Source organism: Genypterus blacodes, unplaced genomic scaffold (assembly GCF_046128005.1).
Source record: "Genypterus blacodes isolate CSIRO-AG114 ecotype Tasmania unplaced genomic scaffold, CSIRO-AGI_Gbla_v1 ptg000003l_1, whole genome shotgun sequence".
Taxonomy (NCBI): Eukaryota; Metazoa; Chordata; class Actinopteri; order Ophidiiformes; family Ophidiidae; genus Genypterus; species Genypterus blacodes.
Genome location: NW_027466817.1, coordinates 4,024,670 through 4,036,866, shown reverse-complemented (window position 1 = coordinate 4,036,866; position 12,197 = coordinate 4,024,670).

Sequence of the window (12,197 nt, the reverse complement as noted above, 5' to 3'; positions counted from 1 at the left end):
TCTCACATTCACCCATTCATACACTGATGGAAGGTGCAAACCGTGCAAGGAGCCGACATGCACATCAGGAGCAGTTAAAGGTGCAGTGTGTTGCTCAACAACACTTGTTGACAGGCTCTCTAGGAGGAGCCCAGAGTCAAACCAGGGACCTTCCCATCCCCAGACGACCGCTTTACCATCCCAAGTCATGCCGGCCTCAAAATTAGAATGATGTTTAATTGCTAACGTACCAGCAACATTAGTTCTATTTTTATGAGTGGATTCCGCATTTCCATTCAAATTTCTGCAAAAACTGTAAGGTCCTGATGTAATATGAGGCTGTGCCGTCAATAAAATACATCTGTGTGGGTGAAGCTAAGTTTGGCTGAGTCCATTCATCAATTGTCATTTCTATCACTATAAAATGATCAGTATCATTTATTTCAGTATGTTATCAAAAACTGAATTACTTATTATAAATACCGACTTAAGTTAACCTGGTTACCAGTTGGAACAATTGTCAAATCACCTTGACTACTGTAATACCTTGCTAAAATGTATAAGGAGGAATGCTACGCTATTTAGCACAAAGCTACACAATATTCAAAACTACCTCAACCGTTTTAACACGTTCAGTACCCTAGACTCCATCATACTAAACAAACCAGTGGCCCAAACCTTCAGTTTGTCTCACTCCTATTAGGAAAAAGCTGGTTGCTTTCGTTTTCCATTTTCCTTTCCTTCCTTTAGCTCCTTCATTTCTGTTCAAAAGTCGAGTTGAGTTTATTTGCAAAGCTCAAGAGTAAAAAGGCTGTGAACCAGACAAATCTCCTGAACGAAAACAAAACTGTAGTGATAGAGGAAGATACACCATCTACAGTAAATATGAGACAAAGGTACAGTGAAAACAGTAGGATACAAAACTGCTCAGGGTCTCATGAATATCATTGTGTTGTATCTTTGCATGTCATACATTTAACTCCAAGCACCAAAGAAGAAGAATGTCTAAATTTATTCTCATCCAAGCGTTTGGGTGTAGATAGGAGAAAAAAGCATTCTTTTGAGCGCAGGTTGGATCCATCCCCTCTGCGCTGTGCTTCCTCTGGGCTTTGTCCCTGTGGATATCGAGGATAAGGACGGCCAAAAGAGACAACAGCAATGTAGGCGTCCATGCCAACCAATACAAAAATGCTTTCCAACAGCAAAGATTGTGCGTTATGATGATAATGAACACCTAAAAGCACTCTAAACTCGCAGTCTATGTGGTGTGTGTGTGGTTCAGACTGCAGTATTTAAGCTGTTCTACCAGAAATCGAAACACACACTTATCTGCTTATTACCACAAGCTGCATATTCCATCAGTCAGACAGATAATTAGCCCACAAGTAAGCCCACAAGTCATGGTGACCATCCACCCATAAACCTGTGACTTGCTTTTATAACAGTGTGAATCCTTACTGCCAATGTCATTAAAAACAAAAAAACAAGGTCTGGTTTCCTGGGAGCTGATTGAAAGCAACAGAAGTGCAGGATGTGATTGCTAAGATACTTTTTCACAGGAGATGTAGTTCAAAGTCTGTTTGATGAAGCTATTAGCAAGTCTACCTCCGTGCTTCCTCTGCACCTTACTCCCATCTCTCCTCACAAGAAATGGGTTTGTAGTGGGAAAAAAAGGAGTGTGCAGAGGGAGAATCTTTCACTTTGTAAATTAAAGGAGACAGGCTTTCACCAGAAATGTGCATCTCTCCATGCTGCAAATATTAAATTCCAATTACTTTAGAGAGCATTTTTTTCTAGACATATCTGTGCACTTTGTCATTTCGATGGCGTGCCAAGTAAGGGCTTATACCTTCAGTTGGACTTAAATGTTTAGAAGTGTATTATATTCTTAGAAGAACTACACTTTCAGGGACTTTATTAATGTTGAGAGGTGTCCGAGCAAGACAGTCAGAGAGGTTTTTCTCTTTGTGCTATACCTCACACAGCTCTGATTGAATTTGAAGAAAATTGCTCTCCAAGCCCCTTGAGCATTCTGCTGCAGAAAAACTGTGACAGGGGCAGGAGTATATATGACCTCGACTAATAGCAAGAGGAGGTAAGGTCCAAGGTAAAATTGGAATACCCACCTAATTTTACCCAGTACGCAACTTTTGGCGTTCGTGGAACTTTATTGCCTTTAATTAATCCAGGGCTCAAGTTGGAAGAAATCATTCTTGCTGGAGTCGGTCCTCTGCCTGGGCACAGATGCATGTAGGGAACTGTAGCATAGATTTAGTTTTTACTGTAAACTCTGCTCATCTGACAAGTTCATAGATCTGTATGGATACATGATTATGACTAATAACCTGCAGCAGCCACCCTGTACACTGTTGCTACAAAGAAGAATAAAAAATTCAGAAGATCACCGGGGTGAATGTCACTGCTGTGCACCACTTTCGCGATGCATTCAAGTGTAGCTGAAGCAGATTCTGTCACATATAGAACCCTGGAAAGAAGTAAATGTCAAGACTGCAGCCATACAGTGTTGGTAATAAATATGCAGTTAATTGCACTGCAAGCTCATAAAACAGGATGTGCAATAACTCAATATTTGATAGAGAATACGTGCCACAAGCTTGCATTGAAATGATATGAAAAACAAAGGTATAGAATATATATAATGAAATGCTGAAAAATACCACGCAGCCGTGTGGGAGTGGAAGGATATAATACATAATAAAATCTTTGACTTGATAATAAATCGCAGTATGAAAAATAAACTTTCCACCAACTGGCATTCTTAACAAAACTGCCTGACTAACATCTATTAGGAAGTGAAGACAGTGTGTGGGTGCTGATTTTTTAATAGGTCCATTGTACAGTATATGCACAGGTATGTCTTTGTACTTTATCCAATAATAACATTTACGTGTTTCCACAGACTGAATTATAAGAATTTAAACACACATCTACCACTACTTAAATAGACTATATAGTATCTGATCACCAACCTTATTCATGTATTATTTAAAAAAAAAAAAAACTATCTGCATCCGTCTATTTCATCTGGTTTATCAAGTGTCTTTGGAAAGTTTAAGACAAAAACAAAAAAATGTAAAACACATTATACCGCCTCAATCAATCATTACATCCTCTCAGCATGTGGGAGGTGAAGCCCTTTTGCTGACACGAGAGTGCCACCTATTGAGCTGAAGCACGTCCGGCACCCGTCTGACACCCCCAGTGTACCGTCCCCGTATAATGAATGTCACATCTGAAACACAGGCGGCCCTGCACAGGTATAAAGCAACTTCGGCTGTTTTAACAACTATTTATTCTGCTTATGTCTCCAGGCTGCTTATGTTTTCTTTGCAATCTCCTTCATCATCATGTTGCAGAGGGAAATTATGGATTGAGAGTGGTAAAAGCAGTTAATGCAACCAGACTAATTAGTGGTGGCGTTGATTCAGCTTTTTAATGATGAATAGAAGGAGAGATGTCCTATTTTTTACAGAGAAAAGGATACAAGAGAAATCGAGCAGCAAGGGTCGATAAGAAATTAATTTAGCTCATTCCTCAATATCACATTTAGAACATTGGTACATGAAACGTGTTTTTTTCCAGATAGGCAAAAAAGTGTATACAATATAGTAAACATTGTTGTATTTTTGTTTACATTTTGCTTGCCTCCTGGAATTCTCCATTTGGACAAATGTTGGCAGTTAAGGATACATTACTGATATAAATGCCGATATTTGCTATTTGTTTTTATTGATGCAAACATTTTATATGACATTGCGCATATAATTATAGGATATTTTGGAGATCTTTTTTTATACAGAAAGAAGGGGAAGAGGGGAAAGCGAGATAGAGCGAAAAGAGGAAGGTTGTATTATTGTTACTATTGTTGTTGTTAAACTTTATACGTAGACCCTGAGGTAGAAAACAAGTAGATTGAAATTGCGATCTCATAAGGTAAATACAGTTTTAACAGGATGATGTCAAACAGCAATGTAGGCTTGTACAGATCACATCATAGGCTGTGGTAAAGAGAAGGACAGAAGAGAGAAACAAAAAAAACAAAGAGAGGACATCAAAGAGAGGCATTCTCCATTTGGACGAATGTTGGCAGTAAAGGATAAATTATTGATATAAAGGACGATATTTGGAGTTTTGTGTATTGTCTGTCATTGTGCATACTATTCTCTTATCATGATGGTCATATAAAAAGACGTGTAAGCAGAGAATTGGTTGCTTGGCAACACACCTCTTAACGGGTAAAAAAAAAAATCAAACTGTTTCCAATTATTGTGACTGTCTTTTTACAGGGAATACTTTATTAGATAATTTGGATGGAAGTTCTCGATGTGGTTTATATGAATTTCTCTGAGTTTGACAATTAATATAGCCATAAACTGAGAAATCTGGGTATGTGTCATTTACTCCTAGCAGTAGAGTAACTGTCACCTGCACTCATAATGCGGCTCATACGATATCAGTGTTCAAATGGTGACAGTGATAAAAAGGTGCACATCAATACTGTGGCATAACAAGAAAGTGTTACCTTTTCTGTTGTGTTTTATGAGTTATTACTTGGGAAATTGAAATTGTATTTATTCTGTTTGCTTTAAAGCAAAAAAGAAAAAAAACGCCCACGTTTTGACGCTGACGAGTCAGAGTGCCATTTATTACAGCTAGACTCAGGCAGGATTGCTCCTCTGAGGCTTGTATCAACACAGGCTTTGCTTATGATCTAATGGCTTGCCGCTGAAATAGAAAAGGTCATTAATAATGCTTTACCATTTGCATTTTGCTTTGCTGTCATTTTTACACTGTCCCTCTGGTTATTCACACTCTTTATTGACAGTAGAAGTGCCACATGCTCCTGTACTTCTCTGTATTCATATATGCAATGAGTCGAAATTATCGCAAGAGGATGAAAAGCCTTTTTCTTTTTTATGTAACACATAACATCATTTTATAGTGAATTTTATGGCATTTGTGGGATTTTTTTTCCAATCATGTGAGATAATGAGTTCCCCAATCTCCATTTTCTCATCACTCTCCTGCTTCTATGCTACTGTGAATGCAAGTCCCTTTAGCTAAATGACCTCATGTCAAACTACCTGCACACAGTAAGGAGGCATATTTCCTGCAGCAGGAGCAGCATCATTAAATAAACACTTAGCCTATCTACCTAGCGACCATCTAATATTGTGTAGGAAGCTGTGAGCTGATGTGTGAGGCTGAATGCTACTGTCTTTATACTAAAAATAAAAATACCCTTGATGATTTTTTTTTTTACCTACCATTTGGTTGACTGAATCTGGTAAAGCCCTTTAAACCTAAAATCAAAAAACACAGTACACACGTTGACATCTTTGTATTTTAATTGTTGCCTTTCCTGTTGCATGCTGCACAAGAGGACACTATATGTTGACTTAAAACATCAAGCTGGATTTATCCCACTACCTGTTTTTAAGTATTTAGTTGGTGTGTGTAAACTGATTAAGGGTAGTGAGAGGAAAAGTGTAAAAGCGTGATTTAATGCAGGCTACAGAGATGAAGCTCTGGCTCCTCTCATGCACCTAATAGCTGCTGAGTGACTTTAAGCGAGGCACTAATTCAAGGGATTCATCAAATGATGGATGGAAGCTGTTGTGTTAAGAGACCTATGAGGGCCCTAGACGGCAGTCATAAATCTTGGTTCATGCATGAAGCCACAAACATATTTGCATCTCTCATTCCACCACATCAAATTAGCTGTGGCTCCCATTCCGCTTCCCATCACTAGACGAGGGACAGCCATTTTTAACCCAATTTTTGCTATCTAATATGAGCACTGGCTTGGATTTTGAAGTGGAGTGGTGATATTGAAGCATTACTCATAGGGGAAAGCACTGACAGATGAGTTAGATACCGTCTGCATTTATAGAAGCATGATGAGTAAATTACAGATCTGGAGGTGCCAATGGAGGCACATAATTCAAATATTTTTTCCTTTCAGAGAAACACTGAGAGGCATGTAACTATTGATTTCTGTTGTGTTATAAATAACTAACATAAATATCAACACTTTTCACTTGATTTCTTAGATGTTATTGAGTTCAAAGGTAATAAATGTAAGTCAGTCAACTGAAATTCACCCCCTGGTGAATTAATGATGAATCTGGTCTGTATGTTTTGCTTGTTTTGATGCTTATAATTCTCTACAAACACATCACAGAAACAGTACAGCTCACACTTATTGTATACACTTTTACTATTATATTCCACAACTTGAATCACAGAATGTATTACTCCAAGGTACAAGTATAGAAAACCCACATTTTTCAATAAAAGAACATATATTTGTTTTAAACTTCTATAACCTTCTACATGAGTAACATAACTCTCTAAAGTACATCGAATTGTGATCCAAGTACTCCTGTTCAGATTGGCACCAAATTTGACTGGGCTAGAAGTGATGATCCTTTTCTGAAAGGAAGCGGCCGAACCTCTGGAAATTTTCCACTGGCCGGCAATTCATATTGGCGTCATAGCTCGGTGGAACGGCACCTGATTGGAGCATGTGATTGCGCATTAGAAAGCTTGGAAGCTCTGATATTGGATGCAACCAATGTTACACAGTCTTATTTATTACCAGAGAACCACAGCAGGCACAAAGGTGCTGTTTCTCATATGTTTTCATGGCCCTACCCTGACCAATTCGAGATGGGGTTTTTGTGGTGTTGTTGAGCTTATTGTTTTATTGCTTCGCTTGGTTGTTACAGCTGCAGATCTGAATGGGCCATTAGGCACTTATCTATTTATTTCATGTGATTGGGGATACAGATTTTCATTTGTTGGTCATAGAAGGTGAGCTCTTGATCATGGCTTTCAAACAGCACCTTGATATGCCACACCTGTGCAGGAGATGATTATGTTAACAAAGAAGATCACTTACAGGGACGTAAACACATTTGTGGGCAAAAGTTGAGAGAATTTATATCTTAGAAAGCATAGCCCAAATCTTTGAGGTATTATTTAAACACATTGAAAATATTTGCAAAAAAGTGTTGGTGTTTTTGTGCAGTTCATATTTGGCAGCCTGGGTGTGTGTGCAGGATGCTGGTGCAGAGCTTATAATTGGCAAAGTAGTTGGCTTGTTATTGTATTGTTCTCTCTGTCAGTAATTATCAGCAGTGGCCACATGTGGAGAAGACACTAGTTTCTCTACTCTTGGAGCGATTTCCCTTTTTGATGTGTGATATTACCTGGAAACCATATTGAGCTGCAGGTGTTGCTCCATATTGCTTTCTACTTTTTATATGTTACTCGATAACAAAACCCCTCATTATTTATGTCCTTCTGTGTGTGTGTTGTATTTGCCGTTTCCTGTGTTAATGTGTTAGCAATTACTGCATATACTGTGAGGATCCTGTGTGCCTGAAGTATGATTGTGCTTTATTTTTAGAATTAGTCTGTGTTAATTGTTCTTTTATTACAAGTTCTATTTCACTGTTGTGAGATACTTATCTTGGGCTTTGAAAGCAAGACTTTCTAGCTGTGAGATGGCGGTAATAAACACTGCGGTACCATTCAGCACCAAGAAAAGTAATTTGTACAATAATAAGCGCTGTAACCGGCTTTGTTTGTAACAAGAACAAATAGTTTTCAAAATGTGTCTGTATCTGGACAAAATTGTGAACAAATTGTATTCAACTGCTGCAATCCCTACTTCTGCTTCCTCTAGGTTTTGAAATGTTGCGAAAAACATCTCAAAACATAGAAGTGGAATGCATTATGTATGTATATATGTATGTGCAAAACCTTTTGCCTGTTAATGAAATATGGATTAACCTATTGGCTTTCATTCTCCAGTGTCAATCTGAAACCAATAAGCCCTCATTATGATAACAAGACTCTCTTCCTCTTTATGTTTATGATCGTAGCAGATGAGATGTGTGTGGGTGCTAAAATTTAATGGCTGAGAGAATAAAAGGATTACATTCCAGCTGGCAGTAGACATTAATTTAAATGAAGCATGTGTACCAATAAAGATCAGATATTTCACATAGTTACATCAAAAGGCCTGTCAGATAATCCCCATCCAGTTCCTTTTCATGGTGCCTGCACTGCTTTGAATGGCAAATCTTCAGATGCCTCCATGTTAGAAGAGTTTTCACAGATGCTCCAAAAAGGATTTGACAGCTGTGCCTATTAGCAGGAGATGATTGGCAATGGGCAAAATTGTCAAACTCAATAGGGAAGTGCATGGGAAACACAGCACTCATTATGTGTGTGTGAAACGCAAGTACAGAACAGCATTATTAGAGTAACTGCTAGCCATTCTACAGATACACATATTAGGTAATTGTTTATGTGATGTCAACACTGAGGGGTCAGCTGATCACTACTGCAAATAATATTTTGATTATGTTAGTTTGTCTATGAAGGGAAACCCTTTTAGGCTTTTGAATACAAAAACAGAAGACCATTTTACCTCCCTATCTAAGCTAAATCCATCACTAATTACTGCATAAGTGTTTTTGTTAAATAGCATGCCAGCAGAACATGGCGGACTCATTTGTCTTAACTACAGGAAAACATGTAAAATGCTTCGGTAAATAAACACCTGGTTGGTAAAGCTCCGGATAATTAACGTGACACCTGTGTTCATTTTTCATGCTGTTAGACTATAGGTGTTAATTAGTTTGGCCTTCACGAGGATTCACTTCACAGAAATATCCTGCTTTGGCCATCTGAGGGGGAGATTTGTGAGATAATGCAACAAAGTTCTGTACTTTCGAAGGTTTCCAGAGTCCAAGCCGTAATTGTCAGTGTAGGTTTTATGTATTACTATTTTTGACATAATTGTCTTCACCGCATCAACTGACTGAGAAGTTATGTGGTTCCTATATTTCCTATATGTGGTTCCTGTAATAACACAGTTGTGCATCATGAGAACTATAGGTATTGAAGAATATTTACAGTATAAATGAGATGATTTGCTTCTAGTTTTTACTTGCTTTAGTTTAGTTCAGTAATGTTGTAGAAACTCAAGCCTAATTTGTGTGCCACGAGTTTGTATGTCAATCCTTCTATTTCTTAGTTTTTAGGGTTTCAAGTCTTGTCCATGTATCATTGTTGTGTACCTACAATTATAAATATCCCAACTATATTTGCTGGTATGATTGGATATAATTCAATTATTGTGTTTGTGCTTTTAGTATCTCATTGTTCTGTGCCCCACATTGTCTTGCACATGTGGCTATTTGGTGACCAATGATTGATTGGGTCTTTTATTTTATAAGGTTAATCAAAAAAGCCGGCCTGAGTTAAACATCGAAGTTACTGGTTTCCGGTGCCTGGATGAATCACTAACCAGGAGCATTCATACAAAGAAACAGTGGCTCCTGTACTTGGCACCACTACATTAAGCACCACTATACGGATTGAGAACCAATCGTGAGTGCTGGCAGCACTGAATGGGAACCCAGGAATGGTACAATGGTCAAAGTGTACAGCCATCTTATCTATTAAACTAATAGAATTATTTTAGTCCACTATACCTCAGTGTTTATGTTGAAGTGGGGTTGAGTGGTCTTGTTGCGAAGATAATTGAATATGTGACCCGAATTTTACTCTACGCCCCCAGAGACTGGAGAGGGAGTAGACGGAAGAATAGGGTTACATTTTTATGAAAGCACAGAGGTCCAGGCTATGTAGGATAATTTTGGACGTGTAACAATAAATTAGGGAACACAAGAAAGTGTTGGTATGGATTGGTACAAATTGCACAAAATTAAAATGCAGATATGTCATAGTATTAACAAAAACTGGTATCCGTTGCTATGACATGCCAGTGATGACCCTTCAGTCGCATAAACACCATGAGACCTTAATTAACTTATCAAGAGGGTTCAAGCTTGCAACACGCATTTAACCGGCAGGTGCGTTTCCTACTTCTGCTTCTTGGAGGTTTCGCAATGTTTGCAAAAACATTTGAAAATGACAAATAGTAAGTAGCAGTAACAGCTACTCACTCCTACTCACCGACGCTGCTCTGGATGTACGCATAGTTATTACACTTTTGGCATCCATTCAGTGTTGTGGTGAGTGTAGTCTGCCTCAAAACTATCACGATCATATTGGAATGTGTCATCAATTCTGTCTGTTTTAATCCTATGATTTTATTTCCATTGTTTCCATTGCCAGGTGGGATCCTACTCTCTGCCTCTTACTATGGAGACCACATGGTGCTGCAGAGGTCTCTAGAGAGGTGCTGGGGGGAGAACAGGTCATTGTTTACCTGTCAGGGCCAGAAAACCATGCAACCTCTCCAGTCACAATTACTGAAGGTGAGAAAAGCCAGAACAATCACCTGATGGCCTTCAACAGGTATCAGAACAGTCAAGAGTTGGGCTGAGACAGCAAAATAGTTAGAAATGATTTCAGATTTAAGAGCAAATATGATCTAATATCCTACACCTGTATGCACAATGTCATGTACAATGTCTGCTTCAATAAAAACTAATTGCAAAACAAAAAAAAAAACAGAAAGCAAAGAGGGGACAAATGCCTTTTACTTGTTTTTTCATATCTGGCTGACCAATTGTCGTACACAACCGTTTCATCTGCCCACAAAGCACACTTAGTTTAACAGTGACAAAGCAACATAAAAATTAAGCGGTTCTCCATCTACATGCTGTCCATACCCTCCTGAAAATCAGCTGATTTGTGACATCCATCAAAGAGCAGAACCATTTGCCCCATGTGTAACTGTACGGCATCGGTGTTAAACTCTGACATGTCTCATACTGATACTTTCCATAATGCATACAGGCATGATCTGGCGAGCAAGTCTTGACCCTATTGAAGCTGTGGGTCCCTACACTGGCTCGGCAGCCGTGCAGAACAGCGCCACCCTCACGTTCTGTATGGAGATATTTGGTTGTGTGGAGGCCAAAGCAACATGGAATTAAGAACATCTCAGGTAGGTCAGGACAGGTCAACACTGTGTAATGGTCTTATGGAGCTTAATTTGTGTATTGAAGGTCAGCTTCATTACTAGTATTTGCAGTAGAATTGATAAACAGTCAGGTTAAGGAAACACACACAGGAATGAATATGTTTATTGGAATTGTGGCAGTAAGGATTGTTGTGTTGCAGCTCTGTCTTAGACGAACACACACTGTGACTAATGTTTGCTTGACATGTGACGTGTGTAAATGCAAAATGTATGTGGTCTGTTCACTCACCTCTCTTGACTCTCCTTTCTAGGGTGTTTGGGCTAAAAGAGTCCCAAAGGAACATGAGCACCCTTTTAAAGGTTCCGGGAGATACCAAGTGTTAAATACTGCAGGGGGGAATAATGGAGATTTCGATGTCAGTGGCAAACTATATAAGGCTGACAGTTCCCATTCAGTTCTCATTCAGACCACATGCTGCCCAGGTTCCACAGTATTTTTTTTTGTGGTAAAAGTGGTTATGTGTTTTGATTGTGGGTGAAAATAAAGACTGTGTTTGTCTGCACCTATCCTCTGCCTCAATCCTCCTGAAGTCCAACTGCTATGTGGCCATCCTAACATTTTATGAACCCTCTAGACCCCTCAGGTCATCAGGGACCTTTTGTCAACTGTCCCCAGAGTCAAACCAAAGAAGATTTCAGACTTGCCTCAACACTGACTACTTTTAATTCCAGACAGAAAACGTTTGTGATCACCATTGCATTGTGCATTCAATTACTTACCTTGCACTTTGACTTTTGCAAAGCTGGAAACCTTGATGTAAAACACTTTGATTTTATTCTGTTGTTCTCTAATTGAAATGATCAAATATTTTCTTTTTATTCTTAATTTAAATGTGTTTTTAATGCATTTTTTTGTCTGAAACTGTCTTTTTACATGTTTTTATGAAAAGCACATCAAGTTTCCCTTGTGCATGAAATGTGCAATATAAATGCAGTAGCCTTCCCTTTTAATCAACATTTATTAGAACAAATTCTTGGAAATCTTGGGTTGGTTAACACATCAGAACCATTCAGAAAGAATAAATTAATTTGTAGTGATGAATATTTTACTGAAGAAAGCATTTGACATGACAATGAGCATACAGTTGTGGAACATTTTTGAGATTGTTCTTTTCTACAGAGAGAAGGGGAGAAATGAGAAAGAAATATTGAATTGGACCAAGGAAATATGATACACATGTGGACAAAATGAATAAGGAGACAAAGAAATGGTGACTTGAGCTAA